This window comes from Schistosoma haematobium, chromosome 5, assembly GCF_000699445.3.
Source record: "Schistosoma haematobium chromosome 5, whole genome shotgun sequence".
In the NCBI taxonomy this organism is placed as follows: Eukaryota; Metazoa; Platyhelminthes; class Trematoda; order Strigeidida; family Schistosomatidae; genus Schistosoma; species Schistosoma haematobium.
The window spans coordinates 2,530,854-2,553,516 of record NC_067200.1 but is presented as its reverse complement, the minus strand read 5'-3'; the positions used below and the strand labels follow the sequence as shown (position 1 = coordinate 2,553,516).

Genomic DNA, 22,663 nt, shown 5'->3' with positions numbered 1-22,663 from the left:
TCCGTAATCTATAAGTGACGGTTCTACAGCTAATACAAACGGATCAGACCATGTAAAATGACTAGTTCTTCGTAGCAACCAATGTTTTGTTTATCTGATCATAAATCCTGATTGAATTCTGTCAGTCAAAATGGAATACAGTCACTAGTCTAAGTCATCTGACTTAGCATACATTACGTACCGATGCAGGTCGTTTCGACATAGATTCTTGTAAACACTAGATATAGGTTTTGTGTTGATTGTCACTTGTCAGCATGGTATATGTGCATTCTTGATGAAACTAATGATTCACATGAGATTAAAACGCGTGTCAGATGGATTGATATTTCTGCGTTCAGCTTCTATTAGAACTTGAATATTTATATTGATTGATTACTGTATTGTGAATAATTTCGTATTCCTCTAGTCCTTACCCCCAAATACCCTGGTACGACCGTGAGTGAGGAGAGTTAGCTACCTCTCTCAAAATGCTCTCACATGGCCAAGTTAATACAACCACTCCCACGGAAGTCGTACTAACTGCCTTCCCTAATCCATGGTGTTGTTTAAGAAATTGAGAGGACGAAAAACGAATGTTCGGTACTTTAACCGGGTCTCTGGACACAGACAGTCCACCTAATGGAGTTGGAAGACCCTCATTCCATACAAGTCGTACACATGGATTATGAAATCCTGAAGAAACAAATAGTGTATGAACGAATTGTTGGTCACCGGCAACCATGTGACTGCATCTCCTGACGTTCCTCCACTACACTACCTTGTGGATCAAACTTTTAGGTTGGTGGTTTCGAGTGTGGCCTTCTAAGTAAATCACGTTGTTCGATTTGGGTACATGGTCAGTATCATATCCCTCACAGAAATCGAATAATTTATGTGACGCATATCTATTTGGGTTTTTTCTTGTGCCAATGTTTAAGTGTTTAAATAAATAAAACTTAGGAACAATGAGAGTCTTCACTTTACTTCTGTACTCAAGAAGATCAAATAAAACCATTACCATAAAATATACTTTTTCTATGAACACTAACGTGTGTATATGAATTTAGTTCAACTCAAAAGATAACGATATTTTGTGCAATCAGTTACGATTATAGATTATAGTAGCTCAATGAAGATATAAAAGTTTTATGTTACCGCAGACTCACACAAACTTTAATTTGTTTCTTCTTGTTTTAGCCCTATTAACTTAGCCTATCTAAAATAAGATAACTTAAAAGAATATGTTCCTTAGTCAATATTTGTTTAGTATGTTGTCGCAATCATTGTCAATCACAACAGAATAACTTAAACACTTTGGGGTGAGACTATAATTTGTGAACAACTTTTGAACAACACTACTTACTAAGACTAAATGAGGGCTATAAAGCAGTTGGAAGAATATGGAATAAGATTTACAATTGATGTTATTGAGACGGCTTCTGAGAACTATGACAGAGCCTTCAGAGGCCCTAACTGAGCTGAAGAGTTCCATTTAATCAGAATGTAATGGAGCTTTCTAAAATATCACCGTAACATGTCACTATTGGATTAAGAATTAGATTTTTGGTTTTCATCATGAACTGACATCAACTAGAATGCCAAAATTCTATTTAGTCAAACGGTTGAATGAATTTCGCGCCAAGACTTTTTGTCTTAAATCTGATTGGTTCATACATAAATTATTATCTCATCGCATTTAGATAATTCCATATTGGATTGAAATGAGTTATTAGCCTTTTTATCAAACTATATTTATATAAAATAAATAGGGCAATTCATTGTTTAACTTAAATTCTTGTACATAAACATTCATGTATTTATCAGTGTTCTATCATAAAACAAACAGAACTTGATAATATAAAACAAATGAAAAGCAGAATGTTAATATGAACAACAATTTTATGCTAATATTTACATAAATGTCATCAAACTACAATTGATAAAACACTATGAACATGTAGAGAACTTGATCTAAAAACTGTTCACAATTGAATATGTATCTTTTTCCAAATGATGATGTGAGTTAGTAACTCACTGATGAAGACGATGGTGGATGTGTCGCTCGATTTCGTGGATTAGTTGAAGTTAGATATTATTACCGTTGGATGTCGCCAGGCTCAGTGGTCTAGTGGTTAAGCGCTTGTGCAGGAGACTGATAGGTCCTGTGTTCGATCATGGAAGCGCACTAGTGAGGAGTCCAACATTAGGACGAAACGGCCGTCTATTACGGCCGTTCATGATGGTCTAGCTTTAATTGACTCATGATCTCAACCACTGAAATTACTATAATATCCACAAAAAATCCTTCTGTGATGAAAAACTATCTATGAAATTGTGGTATGTGCTACTTATATCGATATAAGTAGTGCACAACATTAGTCAATAATAGAATGTCTGGCAGCAGGAAATTGAGAAGATCAAGAAGAGAAGAATGGGAACAGAAAGAAGTTGGTATGGAAATGTAGGAACAATGAAGTCTGAGACAATTGAGTGATATTTGCAAAAGGAACAGTCAAGTTTAAGACAATTGATTGACATTTTGCAAATGATGTATTTACTGTATGGTTCTCAGATTTTACTGAGAGACTGTGTAATTTCTTGCTGAAATACATTCGACTGTCCCCACTTGTATTCTAGTTCACCACAGAATCGGTTAGTCGATTATGGGTCATCATTATCGTTAGTCCATAGTAAATCTTTCATTCAAACTACGTCAAAATGTTAGAAATCATCAGTACTTAATGATGATAAAATCAGTTAGAAATTGCAATCATTTCAAGAAATCATTATATCATTCCTAAATAATTGAAGTATAGTATAAGAGAAGAGTGAACAACAATTGGATAGAACTAGAAAGGAAGATCTAGGACAGAGTGGGTTGGAGAATGCTTGCCGTTGGTCTATGCTCCACTAGGAATAACAGGCGAAAGTAAGTAAATAAGTATCGTATAAAGCAGTTGTACATGTAATAATAATTAGTACAGAAAACTGAACAAATATCAGTGTAGTAAACGACAACACAAGTGGGGACAATCGGATGTATTTCAGCACGAAATTACACAATTTCTTAGTAAAATCTGAGAACCATCTAGTAAATATTTCATTTGCGAAATATCCATCAATTGTCTCAGACTTCATTGTTCCTTCGTTTCCACATCAATCATTCTCTGTTATCGTTCACTTCTCTTCGATCTTCTTAACTTTCTACCACCAGTCATTTCAAATTCGATTGATGATATATACTACTTATATCTGTCGACATCAGTAACAGACACTACACCAGTAATCATTCAAACTTGGTTTAATTAATATGTATATAGTTGCCCTTTATCTGACTCCAATTAAATAGTGTGATCATCGTTATTGAAGTACAAATGTCATCTATCCTCGCATATAAATAACGACTTGCGTTAGCTAATGAAGCAATTAAACAAGTTAAACACGAGAATGGATTTCGAATACGTATACTTCATACATTCATTGATCTGGACAGACAATTACAGAAGCGTAGCTAAGGCAAAGAAGCGAAACTAAACGACTCGCAGTAGAGATGACATGAGAGCCAACTCTATTTAATCAAGCGCGAACTGATATTTATAGTCAGACATGTGATGAATAAAATCAAAAATGTACATACATAGACTTACATAAAAACACTCAAGATTGATAAGCGAAGAAGTGACGGAGTAAAAATGTGACTTGAGAAGAACCATTAGATTGATAAGGCCAGATGCTAGAATAACATATATGGGCTTGATATAATACGAGCCCCTGCAACTGGTACAATTCTAACTATTAAATATTAGTATCAGAAGTGGTTTTTGTAGATATTATAGTAATTTCAATAGTTTAGGTCATGAGACAATAGAAGTTAGAACACCATGATGAACCTGGAAATACTGGATGGCCGTTTCGTCCTAATGTGGGACTCCTCAGCAGTGCGTGTCCACGATTGAGCCTCGCGCGATTCGACTTAATTAACAAGTATAAGAAACTGTAGTATATTTTTTCATATGAGTTTAAATTATAATCTATTTTTAACATAGAAATTGTTGACATATGTTTTATCTTTCGTAAATTACAACTAATTAACTTATGTAACTCTTCTTTTTTATTATTACAAATGTTCTACATAAGTGATGATTGAAATTTTTTAATAATAGTGTACTATAGTCATGTATTCTATATATTCTGATTAGTAATTTTTACCAAGGTTGTTTTCAACGGGATAAGGTTGCTGACCTCATGCTCAACCCTTCTTCATTACCTGGACTTGGAACCGACAGTAGCCCTAGAAGAGCTATAGACGGGACAAGTATTTATAAACAATTATTTATGTAAGATACTCAATGTCCTTTGATTGGATACTATCAGCAACAGTTCACTATAGGAGAGAACAAATCAACTTTCAGATGAGAATGAGATTAGGAAAAGATGTTGGAAGTGGATAAGACATATATTGTAGAAATCATCGTACCGCAGCAAGCGGCAAACGGGAAATAGGAATATCAAAGAACAAACTGCTTCGAGAATTAGAAACAGACATGAAAAGAATGAATTGCAACTGGAAACAACTTCTCAGGACAGAGTTGGATGGAGAATACTGGTGGATGGCCTAGGCTCCTTCATGAAAGGTAACAAGCCTAAGTAAGTATTTTCCCGTCAATTATCTGAGTTCCATTGTTCATATTTTGAAGTGGGAAATTTTCTATGGATTCTTGATCTGTGTATGATTATGATTAGAATGGGGTTTGTGGAGATTGTAGTAATTTTAGTAGTTGAATTCATGAGCCAATCTCCACAAACCCTATTCTAATCATAATCATCATGTGCTGATTAGTGACTGACTCCAAGATGATTTCCTATAGTTTTAATGAGAAGCAATGACAAATAGTTTCCAAATCGTGTTGGGTAGAGAAATGTACTTATCTCAGACAATGAGTTAATGGTTGAACATTCATTCATGGCTCGATAAAAGTTAGACAGTGATACCTTCCGGCTCCGTGGTCTAGGGGTTAAGCTTTCTCGCGCGGAACCGGAGGTTTTGAGTTCGAGTCCTGCATGCTAGATTGTGGATGCACACTCCTGAGGTGTCCCATACTAGGACAAAACAGCCGTTCAGTGCTTCCAAGTTTTCTATGGTGGTCTAGCTTAGATCAACTCATAAATTTAAGAAAGTTTGACTGAAATGAACTGAAAAGTCTTGTATGACTCCGGTTCTTACTTGGAAAGCATCTGTCAGACAAAAGACATGCACTTACCATAAAAAATTTCAAATCATCATCATCATTGGTGGGAATACTTTGTGGTTATCTTGAAGATGGTGTCATTTGAATTTAAAACAACCGCCAAGTTGATAATCAAATTTAAATTATTTTGTTTAAATATTTTCAATGACCAATGTACACCGCAGTCTGATCCTGAAGAGTAAGAAGACTGGAATTTTGTTCCATACTAATATCGGACTCTTCAATAGTCAGGATACATGAAACTACTTAAGATCGAACTCTGTACATTTAGATCGTACGGTGAATACTTAAGCTTTAAACTGCTGAGAAGTCTTATTCAGAGGGATTTGAAATTCGCGTTCTGACAATGAGACTTAAAGATCCTGAAGTCGGTTATAGATGGAGTTGTGATTGTTTATTACTGTAGAACAGTACAGCAGGACAAAAACGACTGTCGATCGCTTTTTCCTAACTAGTTAAGATTAGTTAGTATTTATTATATAGATCTTATTTTCTTATTAGCTTCAACTGACTCATGATCTCAACCATTGAAATTACTATAATATCCACAAAACGCTTTCTGATAATAATCAACATATGCTCAATAGTGACCGGATTCAAGAGGTATATCCTGGAGTTCTAGTGAGAAGCAGTGACCAGTGGAGTTCAACCGTGTCTATTGTGACAATGGTGTATGTGTCGTTCGATTTCGTGGATTAGTTGATGTCAAACCTTAACACCATTGGATACCTACTCAGTGGTCTGAAGGTTAAGTGCTTGTGCGCGCGAGATTGATAGGTTCTGGGTTCGAATCTCGCGGGGCGGGATCGTGGAAGTGTACCGCTGAGGAGTCCCACCTTCCGATGCTTCCAGGTTTTCCATGGTGGTTTTGCTTCAACTGACTCATGATCTCAATCATTGAAATTACTATAATATCCATAAAACCGCTTCAGACATTAATCAGTTTGTATATAGATGAATAATTAAAAGTATTTTTCAATTAAATATATGCCGAAGAAGTATTCTGCAGCGATTCATCTTTTTCTTCTTCTAATCATCGTATTATTATTGCTTCAAGGGGTAATTCATTAATATAAAAGGAAACTAATTTAATTTGTATAATGTAACTTATATGATTAGATTAATTGAGATATAACTATTATAACAAATAAACAAATGGCTATAATTTGTATTGTGAAAAACATACATCTTGTCTATTAGAGATTTATTCATGCTATTACCTAATTGAGTTGATCATGAAGTAGGATAGATATTTAGGAGGAAATAGTGCCACTGTTCGTACGTGTGACCAGAGGTTCTGGGTTCGATTACCATGTGCGGGATTATAGATACGCATTGTTGAGTAGTCATTAACTAGGATGAAATGGTCGTCTAGTAGTTCCAAGTTTTTCATGACGGTCTAGATTTAATTGACTCATGAATTCAACTATGAAATAAATTCTCTGTATACAATGTACATTAATAAGTAGTAAATGTTTGAATAATCAAATAATAACAATCTGCGGGAAACCTTTAACACCAAAAATGGATAATACACTCAAAAGTTTGCTACGACTCAACAATAGACTAATCGTTTATTGCATAGATGAGTTGTTTGTAAATTAATATAGTTGATACTGTAACTGAACTTTGCCTACTGAGATATGGGAAATCATGTTGAACTGACCAACTGTTACCTGGCTACTGAACTTTGATAACACTATCAATAATCGAAAACTCAAGACCTATTGTAGTGAAGGAGAACATAGGTGAGGACAACCGAATTATTATTCAGTACAAACTTACGGAGTTACTTGGTAAAATAGAAAAATCATGCTATAATACCTAATTTGCAAAATGTTCAATAGTTGTCTTGGACTTCATTGCTCTTGCATTTCCATACTAATTGCTTTATATTCCCGTTCTTCCTTTCTTGATCTTCCCTCATCTTCTGCTGCCAGACATTACAGTCCTGACTTGTGTTATATACTACTTATATCAATATAAGTAGCACGCACCACACTATGTCATTACAATAAACATATTACATTTGGACTATTGTGTTACAATTTGGTCGTTTGCATTTCTAACTTTATTCAATTGGAGTTATATTGTGATGTAGACATACACTGCCGTTTTTTTCATTTAGATCTTAACAGAAACCTGGTCAATTGCTTTTCATTGTAGTATGGAAATGATTGTTAGTGGATTAGAATATTTTTGAAAACTGTTTACTGTAAAACCCTATCTAATTACCTACGCTTACAGAATTAGCTTTGTATACCGTTATGACTATTTGTTAAAACAACATTGACGATATATTCACTAACTCAAAGCGGAGGAACGTCGTTGATCTGTCAGTATAAATTATCATTAAATTCTTAGGTTCATAGATAGACTTCTGATAACATTCATATTTTTACTTTGGTAAAACTGTGATGTCATTTAATCCAGGATTATTCATAGTCATCAGTAATATCAATTTCGTCAAGTTAGATTCAAAGCCAATAATTTAACTATAAACAACTTACTGCAGTAACCTAAACACTGAGAATTATCTGCCTGGTTAGATTATAGATAAGGCCCTAATGAAAAATTCTAAATCATGACAAAACGTTTATTTGATTTATTCTAGTCTTATTAACAGTTACCTAGCTAAGGTTTTTTTTTAACAGACTACTAAAAATAGTAATATAGATGTGAAGGCGCGGATCGACATAGCAAGAGCAACATATCGACAACTGAAAAAGCATCTGGAACTCAAAACAACAGTCCGTCAACCAATACTAAATTCACAATTTTCGATCCAAACGTCAAGACAGTTCTACTGGATGGGGCGGAAACTTGGAGAACGATAAAAACCGATACAAGTGTTTATTAACAATTGTCTAAGCAAATTACTTCGGATCCATTAGCCAGACACTATAGGCAACAACCTGTTATGGGACAGAACAAACTGGAAGAAATCAGGAAGAAGCGCTGGAAGTTGATAGGACATACATTGAGGAAATCATTCAACTACGTCACAAGGCAAACCCTCACTTTTAATCCTCAAGGCTAAAAGAAAAGAGAGAGATCAAAGAGCTCATTACACCGAGAAATAGTGACAGTCATAGGAAGAAAAATGAACAACAATTGGATTGAAATAGAAGGGAAAGGACCCATGACAGAGTAGGTTGTAGAATCCTGATCGGTGGCCTATGCTTCTCCATTTGGGTTGACAAGCGTAAGTAAGTAAGCAACCGTAACGAGACTGCTGAAAACCTTCGGGATAGGTGTGGCACACAAACCGAAAAAATCACTACAATCAACCCTATGCAAACCAAAGGATGAAATAACAAAGGGAAACAAATCAAACATCATCTACAAAATAAATTGTGCCAACTGCAAAAAAACACTACATCAGACAAAGCGGACGCCCCCTTCACCTTCGCCTACACTAACATCAGTTAGTAGTCAAACGCCATGGTATCTCCTCACTTATATCAATAAACGTGGACAACTGCGGACACTCATTCGATTGGAAAAATGTGGAAATCTTAGAGAGAGGAAACTCCAAAAACACCAGAGAATTTTTAGAAGCCTGGCACTCAGGTCAATCAGCAATCAACAAGCATGTTGAAATCAATCCAATTTATCAATCAATCATAAAAAATCATGCACAAGTATAAGAACAAAAATCAAACCAATGGGAGACACAACCAAAACAAAGAAGTAAACAATGATAAATTTAAGGTCAATAAGAACCAATGAACATCGAGGTGCACAGAACAATCTGTGAAACACATATGGAGAAATTTGAACACTTCACTTCTATCTGAAGTTCGTGCTGCGGATGATGTCGTACAGAAGAACGATGAAATCTCCACGACCAAACCATCCAACTCACAGAACAAAACTCCACCAAAATAATGTAAGCATGTACTGAAAATAGTAATCAATGTACTTTATTATTCATTTTTCTTTATATTAACATCTTTTAATTCATTCAATTTTCTATACTGTTATTAATTGACCAAGTAATTATCATTATTATTATTCAATTACATTGAAATCATTTAGAATATCTTATTTCTAGTATAAACCTTTCTTCTATTTCATTCATTATATTATTATATTATTATTCAAAATAGAAAGTACATTCATAAGGAAAAAGAAAAGATAAGAAAAGAAAAAAAGAAAAGAAAAGAAAAAAAGGAAAAAAGAAAGAAAGAAGAATATAATGAAATATCTTAGACATCGTACAGCTGGATAACGCCCATTTTCCTACTTAACTACTACTACTACTACTACTACTACTACTACTACTACTACTACCACTACTACCACTGCTACTGCTACTACTACTACTACTACTACTACTAATAATAATAATAATAATAATAATAATACTAATACTACTAGTAATAGTAATAATAATAATAATAATAGAGAAATGAAACATTAAAATTTTCCCTGAATTTCTTTCCCTTAATTTATTATTATACACCATTCATGTAATGCAAATTAATTTTGCCAAAATCCAAACAAAAAAAAGAAGAAGAAGAAACGTAAGTATCAAATAAAATTCCCTAATGAATGAATGAATGAACTAATCTATAAAAGTTTATAGCTATTCATTCATTCTACTTATATGAAGAAGTAATGCAATTGTGATATTTACATATGGAAAATACTCTTTTTATTTATTCACTATTATTGAATGATACTAAAGTGTAGTGAAATCTTATTTGAAGCAAAGATAAATAATAATACAACAATAAGAACAATAACAAAGCGGATTTGCATGGATATAGTATACCATTCTCTTTGAATCTAGCATACAACAATAGCATTATGCACTGCTACGATTGAAGCTATCACGAGTTCACTTAATCTACGAACAAGAAACAAGATCTCAATGACCAAAGTATAGTAAGCTAGTTATTTGATGCGTCCCAGCCACACTAACTAGAGAGAGAAGTCCAAGTTTGGAATGGGGACGTATATCCTACAAAACAGCCAGAAACGAGCGATAACAACAAACACAATTCAAAACGTATATATACAGTATAAAACCGTCCTTGGGAAGAGTTACCAAATAGCATACTAAAAGATGCAACGGACCAATAGCATTTAAGATATTTCCCAGTGGGAAATACGACATGGTGACAAGAGCGCCTTTGTCGCGAAAACAAAGAAATTCAAATCTTGTAAATAAAATTACAAAATTAGGTCCTATCCCAAGTGAGTTTTGAGGACCTAACGTTCCGAACAGCACTGTCCTATCGTCTTTTACAGATCAGGCACCTCGAAAGTTACGAGAACATCATCAGGGTATACAACAGGCTAAGTACCCCAAAAGATGGATAGTGGCTAGTAATGAAATCCAGAATGAATGTCTTGTCCTATTTGAGACTAGTCAACTGGATGTATCTGAATCTCATTATTGAGGCGCAGTTCAGGGCTCGAACCCAGTAAAATTCGATTTGGACATTATCATGTTATTAACTTAGCCAGTGAGTTATGGTTTACTTGAATTTTCGCATTGATGTTTAAGACTGCAATTAATCAGTCGCTTATCGGCATATGTGCATTCTGTACAAATTGCCTCGATATTGCCTTAATTCATAAGCATTCTAGGCAAAAATGGATAATGACTGTCAGTGAAATCAAGGAAGCGCGTTTCTTCCTATTTGGTACTTGTCAACTGGATATATCTTCAGTCTACAGTTGATATGCTATCCAGGGCTCGAACCCAATACAATTCGATTTAAACACCATTACGTTATTCACTTAGCTAGTGAGTTCTGGTGGCCACTTGCCTATGCAATAGGGAGAAGTTTAAATTCATTTTATATTATTTGTTTGAATCTTCTCATTGATGTTGAGAACTGTAATTGATCGATCTCTTATTGGCATATATGCATACTATTCAGATTGACTCGAGTGAACATTAATTCTGGGATGCAGATATACCCAGCTAAAGAGTACTAAATAAGATGAAAAGTGCGACCTGAATTCCAATACTAGCCAACATCCATCCATACTTATAATTCTTATGACTTAAGATACTATCAAGGCAATCCTCAGTGGATGCACATATGTCAATAAGAGACTGACCAATTGCAGTTTTAAAAATCAATGGGAAGATTGAAACAGACAATACAAAATGAATTGAAATCTGGGAATTGAAAGTAGACATGAAAAGAATGAATAGCAACTGGAAACAACTGGTAAGGATTGCCGAGGATAGAGTTGGATGGAGAATGCTGATAGGTGGCCTATGCTCGTCCCTGAGGGATAACACTCTTAAATAAATTATATTCAAAAACTGTATATAAACCGTTTTAAGATAGTGATTAGTTAGTTATCATATTCATTCATAAATGTTAACGATCAATCTTCTTACCATGACATCTCTAATTTTCATTGATTATTGTATTGAATGTATGAATTTTACAGTAATCACCATAAGTTTCTATAAAGGACGAATCTCCATGGTGATACATTTCGAGTTTCTTAATGATTAATTTACAGTAGGTTAATTTAAACAATTTTTAAACAGGAAAATCCATGACAATAAATGTACATTTAGAAAAATAACAGTCCAGAAGTTTAAAGGGGTCATCATATCATAGACAATTAATGTTGGTTTTATTGAAATTGTAAACCGATCGAAGTTAAAACACTAATAAAAACTTGGGAACAATGGAAAGCTGTTTTGTCCTATTATGCAACTATGTATCATTTTGTATCTGCGATTCTAACACGAGTGATTGAACCCTGAAATATCGTTCCGATGCGCGAAAGCATAACCTCTCAGCTACTAAAACGAGCTCCGATGGTGTACAGGTCTAACTTCATTTGATTCACGTAACTAACTTGCAGAGGAGATTCCTGGAGTTCTAGTGAGAAGCCTTGACCAGTAAAGCTCAACTATTTTGGATGTGAGGAATGAAAGATAGACGCACAGTTTCGTGAATAATTGGAATTAGATTAGTACAACACAGGAGCCTTATACATTGATCTGGAGACTGAATATTTACGTACAAAACCAAATGAGCTGAGTTTGGTTCACACTTCCATGGTGGTTGACGTGCTCTTTCGAAGAGTCTCGTGTCAAGACGAAACAACTGTCCATTGCTTCCACGTACTCACTGGCCCCATAACCAAAATGGGTTCGTGATCTCAATTAAATCTAACAATTTCCATAACAGGATACTGACGGTGCAGTGTGTACTACTGATGTCAACATATATAAGTAATATGTATGATCAAATGAAAGTGAAATGTCTGGTGAAGAAGATCAAAGAGAAGAGAACGAGAACAGAGAATGTTTGGTGTGTAAACGAAAGAACAATGAATCTTGAGACGATTGATTGACACTTATGCAAATGAAGAATTTACTGTATGATGCTCAAATTTAACTAACAGAATCTGTAATTTTATATTCACATACGTCTGGGTGTCCACACTTGTGCTCACCTTCACTACAACAAGACCTATTCCATTGGGAGATGAATATTGTTAGCTATACTGTTACTTCCGATATCATGACATCTTATTCACCTCAGTCTTTAAAAGTATTAATATGTTTTTCTCCATTATTTTTCATAGATTTCTTTTGATGATCAATATCAATAACAAGAAATAACTGGTTAAAAAAGAAGTGTGAATAGTTTAGTTCAAACTGACTACTATCATAGTTATTTATAGTTTAAAAATTACAATGTATTATGACATCACTGTGTACTATTATCAGGGTGTACCTCGAGCTGGAGCCCCTTTGGGGCTACTGCCGGTCCCAAGCCCGGATAAAGGAGTAGGATTGGACATATAGTTAACGACTATATCTTGTAGAAAACTAAATAGCTAAAAAAGCGCTAACCAAAAATTATCAGACTGTACGCTATTACTATACGGACAGATATAAGTAGTATGTAGTAGGAATTCAAAATAGAATACTTATCAGAAGAGGAGTGAAATAAAGAGAAGAGGAGAGGAAATCAAGAGCATTCGAAATAATAACACATTCGAAAGAATGATGAAGTATGTAAAGGACAATTGAAAGTGGATATGTAAATGATTTATGTAATGCATGATTTTCATATATTAAAATAAAGTACTGTTTGATTTCGCGTTGATATAGTAGCATAATCTATCTTCTAAAAGACATGACTTAAACAGATATTCGAATGAGTTGTTGGTTCATATAAAATAGAAGGATTACTGTCGGTTGATTAGAAGGTACCCATTGAAAGCAAAGAAAAATAGTTACGCAATATCATTGATTAACTAAACATAGACATCTACACCAGCACATGAATTTGATGATTAAACGTTCACATGTGAGATCGAAGATCCTGAAATCATTTTCCAGTAGCAGAGTTATGAATTTGCACAGATTAGAAGTCTTATATTAAAACAAAACAATTGTCTAGTGCTTCTAAGTTTTCAATTAGTTGACTAACTTTGATTGATTTCTGATAATCTCTACAACCTTATGCTAGCTTTCGAAAAGATAATGTGGTGCGTGCTACTTATATTAATGTAAGTAGTATATGACGCGAGTTAAAAATATAATGTCTGGCAGAAGAAGATGGGGGAAGATCAAGAAAGGAAGAGCGGGAACACAATGCAATTTGTAAGAAAATTCATGAACAATAAAATATGAGGCAATGAATTGATGTTTGCAACTGGAATAGTCCAGGTTGATATGATGGATTAATATTTTGCAAATTAACAATTTACTATATGGATTTTCTATTTTAACAAGTAACTCTGTAATTTGATGCCCCTTACCCGTGTTCTGTTCACTACAATAATACTAAGGAAACATCTAACAGAAGACATAGGGTGCATTCTATGAAGTAAATATCCCTAGTAGGGGAGGGGTAGATTAATTAATAAACAAATAACGACCCTTTTGTTCACATATATAGATACTATTAACATCATATGTTTCCTGTCAGGCGCAGTAGACTCGTCTTAATTCTCATTTTTTGAACAATATTAACGACTATTGTAGTCAAGTAGGTTCATTCTTCGCACTACTCAATGACATTCATATTGCTTATCTTAGTTATAATGGTAACTGCGCAATTGCATAATGTTTATTAAATAATAATAACTACGCATTTTCTATTGATGACATAACTTTACAATTTATCCGACATAATAATCAGGCTGACAAATTCTGTTTGTAGTACCCTATACATTACAATTCTTAATTGTGTTATCTTTTTTCAAGTTGATTAAACAAGATCTACTTCGTATTGTTTGTTTGAATATTCCCGTTGTTATTTAGGGCTGCAATGGATCAATCACTTGCTGACTTATGTAAATCCAATGAGTATTGCATCGATAGTGCCTTAAGTCATAAGCATTATAAGTATGGATGGATGATGGCTAGTAGTGGAGTTCAGGACGCGTGTTTCGTCCTATTTTGAACTCGTCAGCTGGGTGTACTTGTATACCAGAGTTGATATTCACCCCTAGACTCGAAGCTAGTACCATTCGTCTCAAATGTGTGTGTGACTAAATTAGAAAAACTGATCATCAACTAGTGAAATGACCTTAGTTAGAGAATTACAGAAAATCAAGAATCCCTTCATTTCTGTTCTAGTATGGAACACTTCAGCAATGCTCCACCACGGTCCACAAATCGATTGAATTTGAAAATGTATACTATTGGATGCGGATTTAATGGTTTAAAGATTGAGTAATCGCTATGAAACCTGAAAGTTCTAGGTTCGATAGTAAGTGAAGCTATAAATGAACATAGAATAAGATTTTCTATAATGTCATGAAATAGCTATTCTTTTCTCCTCGGTTTCTAGATGTTGTCCAACTAAAGTCAGTTTACCATGTAAACCATAAAATCAAATAATTTTAATAAGGATACCGTGAATAATGAAGCTGTGAATAGTGAAGTCTAATCCATATCGGATGTGAGAAAGTTATCTACCTCAGACAATGGATAAAGAGTTGTGCAAGATCATGGATTAGTTGATTTTAAACATTAATACCGTAAGATACCGACCCACTCAGTGGTTAAGCACTTACACGTGAGAACAAATATCTTGAGTTTGAGTCCTATATGCTGGATCGTGAATGCTCACTGTCGTGAAACTTCATACTAGGATGAAACGGTCGTTCAATGCTTCTAGGTTTTCAATGGTTGTCTATCATCAAACGATTCATGATCTTAATCAAAAAACATAACAATCTCCACAACTTCATATATATATGAACTATACGTGACGACATTTAGCATGGTCTATTTCTTCTATTATTGTCTTTAACGCGAACCGGATAACTTCACATTCGTTTTTATAAAGAATAAGTTATTGATCACTTCTTGTTACCGTTATTTAATATGATTGTATATTTTGTGCTTCCAACTGATGGAATATAGGGATGTTGATGGATTGATTGATTTGAGGCGAATAATGACAATAAGTCGACTATATTCATTGTGATTGACTGAATGATAAAGACCTTCATATTTGTAGGGAAGTAAGGAGTACAATAGACAGCTTAGTGAGCAACTAGACGATTTAGACTTCGTAGATGACCTGACCCTTCTATCTCATACACATTATCCAATGAAAATAAGTAGTGTAGCAGCAACTTCTGCAATCAGCGGACTTCAAAATACACAAGGGAGAAAGCAACATCTTCGAACACAACACGGTAAAAACCAACTCAATTGCAATCGCTAAAGAAATTCTAGAAGAGGTGGAAACTTTCATGTATCTGCACGGCATTATCGATGAATAAGGAGTATCTGATGCACACGTAAAGACGAGGATTGGTAAATCAAAGATAGCATTCTTGCGATTGAAGAACATATCGAATTCAAAACAAATGTCTGCAAGCCATTATGAAAGTCAGAATATTCAACACGAATGTGAAGACAGATCTATTGTATGAAGTTGAAACTCGCAGAACTACCACAACTATCATCAAAAATTTACAAGTATTTATAAACAGTTGTCTATACGAGATAACATCAGCAATAGTTTACTATGGCAGTGAACAAACCGGCTTCCATCTGTACAGGAAATCAAGAAAAGACGTTGGAAGTGGATAGGACAGACATTGAGGAAATCATCAAGCTGCATCACAAGGCAGACACTAATATGGAATCGTGAAGGGGAACGAAAATGAGGAAAATCAAGGGACACACTGCTTTTAGAAATGAAATCGGACATGAAAAGTATGAATAGCAACTGGAATTAACTGGAAAAGATTGTCCAGGACGGAGTTCGATGTAGAATGAGGCCTATGTTCCACCAGTAGGGGTACCTGGTGTAAGTAGGTAAGTGTTCTTTTCGTGCTTCATTTATTAAATCACAGGAATAAATCAAACTTACTAAACTGACGACTTGTGTTTGTAGAATTCATCAACAATTGAGAAATCATTGAAAAGTAAGAACAACTAGACCGTTGTTGCGTTATGATGTCAGATTTACCTTCACCTTACAAGAGATTAAATCCAAAATCTTGTGATTTTATAGTTAGTTAACAACTTGTAAACCAATATGGTGAGATTCACTAGTCCATAATTTGTGTCAATTTTTTATACGAAGCAACAATGATCAAAATCTCACTGTCTATATGATTTAATATCAAAAGGGGTTTTGCGTACATTATAGTGAATTTAATAGTTAAGATCATGAGTCAGTTGAAGCTAGACCACCATGAAAAACCTGAAAGCACTGGACGGCCGTTTCGTCCTACTGCGGGACCCCTCAGCAGTGTTCATCCACGATCTTATCCCGAGAGATTCGAACCCAGGATCTATCGGTCTCGCACGTCATTATTTAACCTCCAGACCACTGAGCCGGTCGGCATCCGACTGTTTTAATGTCTAACTTCAACTAATCCACAAAATTGAGCGAAACATCCACCATTGTCTTCAGTGAGTTACTTGAGAGCACATCTAAGACCAAATTAATATCGAGTGTATTATTATGTTTGTTTAGAACAGTCTAACCTGTAGGCAAATTATAATAAAGATTAGTTGTTAATGCTATCCAAAATAAAGTTATTCTGTAATGAAAACTCATTACAAGATTATTACCACTTCGGATGAAAGTGAGGGGGTAGATTTCAAATGACTGAACTCAGTTATTGAACAGGGTTATTACAACGTGACTGTATCACTGAAAACATTTATATGTTTTAGATAAAATGAATGTATATCAAGGACGATGATCACACTATCTAATCGGAGTAGGACAAAAGACAACTATATATATATATATATATATATATATATATATATATATATATATATATATATATATATATATATACTGGTGTCGTGTCTGCTACTGATGTCGACAGATATCAGTAGTATATATCATCAATCGAATGTGAAATGACTGGTGGTAGAAGTTTAAGAAGATCGAAGAGAAGAGAACGAAAACAGAGAATGATTGATGTGGAAACGAAGGAACAGTGAAGTCTGTGACAATTGATGGATATTTCACAAATGAACCATTTACTAGGTGGTTTTCAGATTTTACTAAGAGATTCTGTGATTTTGTATTCACGTACATTTGATTGTCCCCAATGGTTTTCTCATTGACTACACAAGTAATTTGCTTCAACCTTCCGAGAAGATTATAATCTAGATACTGGGATGTTTTATACAACTATTGAAAAAACCTTTTACATATCCTTTATGATCAGATCAAAAGATCAATTTTGAAAGATATTGATTATTAATCGGAACCTTTTCATATTCAAAGATCTCTAACGAATAATAAAGAGATGGCTAATTCCATCTATACGTTTTTGTATTGTTGAAGAGATCCAGAAAGCTTATCGAAAAAGGTCAAAACAAAAAGCTCTGAAGACATCGACAAACATCTTATCTAATCAGCATTCAACAGAAGCTTTTCCAGAAACATCTAGTAAGTAACAAATCACATGTCGAATTTCTGTTTGGATGAATATTTATACTGATATTATGTTTAGTAGCGTTCCAGAAATTTCCAGAGGCCCAAAGCCGTCTAAAGTACTTATAAATACTCAAGATTTTCTGGATATAAATGAACATTTGAAATAAAGTATTTCTTCTATATGTCGCACCTTTTCTCTTGTATTCAATTCGATGTGTGTAGATTTAACCTGAAGGTTACTAGAAGAGTTTAGGAACTGAATCTAGAAGACTTATCAAAGAAATTACTAACTTAAAATCAGTTTCAGTACACAATGAAGATGAACTGTTACATTGTAATGAATGTTGAATAATGTTTGAAATAAAAATCAACCAATTAAGCCATAAATCCACTCTATGTTCATCCTTCTAAACAAGGCTACATACTTAAATTATATCTTATATTTAATAGTTGAATTCATGAGTTGATTAAAGCTAGGTCACCATGAAAAATCTGAATGCACTGGACAATAGTTTCATCCTAGTATAAGATTTCTCAGTAGTGCCCATTTACAATGCCATTCAAGGGATTTGAACCCAGAACCTATCTATTCATAATGATTTAGCTTCAATAAATTCATGAATTCAACGATTAAATATATCTTTTATTGAGATGGTGGAGAAGATTTGTAGCTCAGGTGGATGATTTTGATGGAGTTTTGTTCTCTGAGCTGGATGGTTTGGTCGTGGAGCTTTCAGAAGAACGATGAAAGCTCCACGACCAAACCATCCAGCTCAGAGAACAAAACTCCATCAATATCTTTTATTGTTTTGTTTGTTTTGAAAGATAACTAAAATCTACAAGAACTAATCGTTTTCAATTTGTATCATTTGATTATTATCAATCAAGTTACATTTCTTTTCCTTCTTCTTGTTCTTGTTCTTCTTCTTCTTCTTCATTCTCTACCAGTCAAAGTCATTTGCCGAAAACATATATATTTCCATCCATTTAAATAAATTGTTATATCATATGTTCATAATGATAAATTATGTTTCAAAATATCCCGAAGGTCATTCATTTTTTAACAATGTATAAACTGGGACAAATATGTATATATACATACATACATATACATATATCAGCCTATGTTAGGACATTAGGTCTATACACTTAAATGTAAGTGACAAATAGAATAATAAGAAAATTGTAAGGCTAGCAAGATGAATGCTATTAAAAAAGATAATATAATATTGAACAAAGAAATAAATCCGCTGAAGCTTAATTACTTACTCCTTTTACTCCACATGGAGGAGAATAAGCTGCTCAACAGAACACACACTATACAAACCTGTCCTGGGCAATCGTTTTAAGCTTGTTCCAGTTGCTTTTCATCCTTTTCATGTCTGTTTCTATTATCAGGCGTAATGTATTCTTTGGTCTTCCTCTTCACTGCTTCTATTCAGAATGTCAAGTTAGCGCTTTTCATGTGATGTAGATTGGTTGATGATTTCTGTAATGTATATCCTATCCAATTACAACATCTAGTCCCAATCTCCCATAGAGATGAAAACTGGTTCGTTCTCTCACAAAACAGACTGTTGTTGATCGTATCCAACCAATCGATGTTGAGTATGTTGTGTAGACAACTATTTATAAATACTTGCACATGCTTGACGATGGTTGTAGTAGTCCTCCATGTTTCAGCTCCATAAAGGAAATCTGTCTCGACATTCATATTGAATATTGTGACTTTGATATTGGTAGACAGACTGTTGTTTTGAGTTGCATATGTTCTTCAAGTGAAGGAATGTGTCCCTTGCCTCCCCAATCCTCGCCATCACATCCGTATCCGATTCTGCTTGTTCATCGATGATGCTTCCCAGGTACGTGAAAGATTCTGTATATTCCAGAGTTTCGCCATGAAGTGTGACTGGGTTGGTTTTCACAGTGTTTTATTTGAGAATTGGACGGCCAGTTTATCCTAGTATAAGAATACTCAGCAATGCGCATCCACAATTCTGCTGGCAGGATTCGCATACAAGACTTGGGTCTTGTGCGCGAACGCTCAACCTGTAGAAGCCAGTGAAGTTCAACCGGGTCTGTTGTCAGGCAGTGATTGAATGAACAATATGGTGGACGATGTCGAAATTTGGTGGATTGGTTGAATTTAGTCATTAACACCGTTGGATGCTGCTCTGCTCAATGGTCAAGAGGTTTAATCGTTCGCACACGAAACCGAATATCGTGGGTTAGAATCCCTGGAGCAGTCTTGTGAACGCGTACTACTGAGGAGTCCCATACTTGGAAGAACCAGCCGTCCAATGTCACCAGGTTTTCCAACGTGGTTTAGCTTCAACTGACTTATGAATTCAATTATTAAATTACCACGATCCCTCAAAACCCCCTTTCTGATAGTAATCGTTACGTGCTCATTATTGACTGGTATCAAATGTATTTCCTGGATTTCTAGTGATAAGCCATGACCGGTGGTGTTCAACCATATCTGTTGTGAGGCATTGACTCAATGAAGACAAAATTAGACGGTGGGGCAATGACATAACATTGGTTGAATTTAGACATTAACACAGTTTGATGCTGCTCCACTCAGTGGTTTAAAGGTTAATCGTTTGCGCACAAAACCGAATATCCTAGGTTTGGATCCCGCAATTAGGATTAAGAACGCATACTAGTAAGAAGTTCCATACTAGGATGAAACAACCGTCCAGCGTTTCCACGTTTTCTATGATAGTTTATCTTTTATCGTCTCATGAATTCATATAGTACAAAGTAAAATCGATATTTTTATGTATAATCCCTATAAACATATAACATATCTATATATAATCATGAATAGTTATCTTATCAGAAAGAATACAAACTATTGATTTCATAAAGAATGATATTTTGATAATAAGTAGTATCTATATTTAGTTTATTTCAATAATGATTTAAATATGGATAGATAAATAATTTTATTCTATTCTATTTTACAAAAATAGACTACTGATATAAGAGACTACTTATAATTCATTATTATTAAAGATTAACATGTATGTATAGAAGGTATTTCAATTGTTAAGGGAACAAGATTACTTTGTTTTGTCTTTTTGTTTTTATTATGGAAATAAACAAACGATTAACAATAGAGAATAGAACACCTTTATTATCATTATTGTTAGTGTTATTATGATTATTATTACTACTATTATTACTATTACTGTAGTGAAGGAGAACACAGGTGAGGATAACCGAATTATATTCAACACAACATTACAGAGTTACTTGGTAAGGTAGAAAGATCATACTATAATACTTAATTTACAAAATGTTCAATAATTGTCTTGTACTTCATTGTTCTTGCATTTCTATACTAATTGTTTTCTATTCTCGTTCTTCCTTTCTTGATCTTCCCTCATCTTCTGCTGCCAGACATTACATTCCTGACTCGTGTTATATACTACTTATATCAATATAAGTAGCACGTACCACATTACTACTAATATTACTATTCCTATTAATATCATTACTGTTACTATTATTATTATTACTACAATTATTATTATTATTATTGCATAACCATTAAACAATAGTGAAATGTGATAATATTTCTAAGGTGTTTAAATTTTATATGACATTCTACAATAATCGCTATTGATCTTAGTATATTGTTCAGTTTTATTGATTAAATTAAATCATTTTGTTACTATGACCGAGGATAGAGTGGGTTGGAGAATGGTGGTTGGTGACCTATGCTCCATTGGAAGTAACAGGCGTAAGTAAGTAAGCAAGTAAGTAAGTAACGTTTATTGCGCTCATATTATATTTGTTGAATGTATTCAAATGATTGTGTTTAGAGAATTTGTTTCATTGATTTTTTTGTACTGTTGGAAATTACATTAGAATTAGTTTGTTCATTATTGTATCTGTGTAGAAATAGTACAATTCATTGATCACTTGGTGGTGATTAATGTCCTGTGTGTGTAAACTCCTTCTTTAATGCTAATCGAATGCTATCGACCAAGTTGGAATGTGGTTACTAGTCTAAGTGACTTGACATTACGTGCACTACGTTGAGATAAGATGGTGTTTGGAGGTAGTCAACAGGAATACATATACCTAGGTTTTGTGCTACTGGACAATCGTCAGCAAGATGTACTTGTAATCTTGTAAATTAGTTGATGGGATTCGATCTGCACTAAGAAGGACTTGATGAACATGATATTGATCACCATCCATTGATCAATCAATTGTAAATACATTTCAGTCATACAGGAGGTCAGTCGCTGCTCGAATAACCCTGTAACAACGTTTCTGACAATGAAGCTGATTGACATGTTATCGAATACGTCAGAGAACGTCTGTTCCCTCAAGATTACAGGTACATCTTGCTGATGAGTGTCAAGTAGCATAAACTATTTAATAATTGGGAATAGTTTCAACACATTACAACATATTCAGTATAATTATAATTACTATGGGAATGGAAACTTTGCATTGAGATGCTGGTTGATCGCAACCATAAACGAGGAAGTTCAATTTGTGTAGTTTATATTTCCAGGACGATAATGGCGTTAGATTGTC

At 34.2% G+C, this 22,663-nt stretch overlaps 1 protein-coding gene across 1 annotated transcript in view; it reads right to left on the bottom strand.

The window, feature by feature from the left end:
* Positions 1 to 22,663, bottom strand: part of MS3_00011102 (uncharacterized protein) — a gene marked incomplete at its 3' end in the record, with an annotated part of 67,125 nt that overhangs the window by 31,561 nt on the left and 12,901 nt on the right. The gene's annotated exons all lie outside the window — the stretch shown is intronic.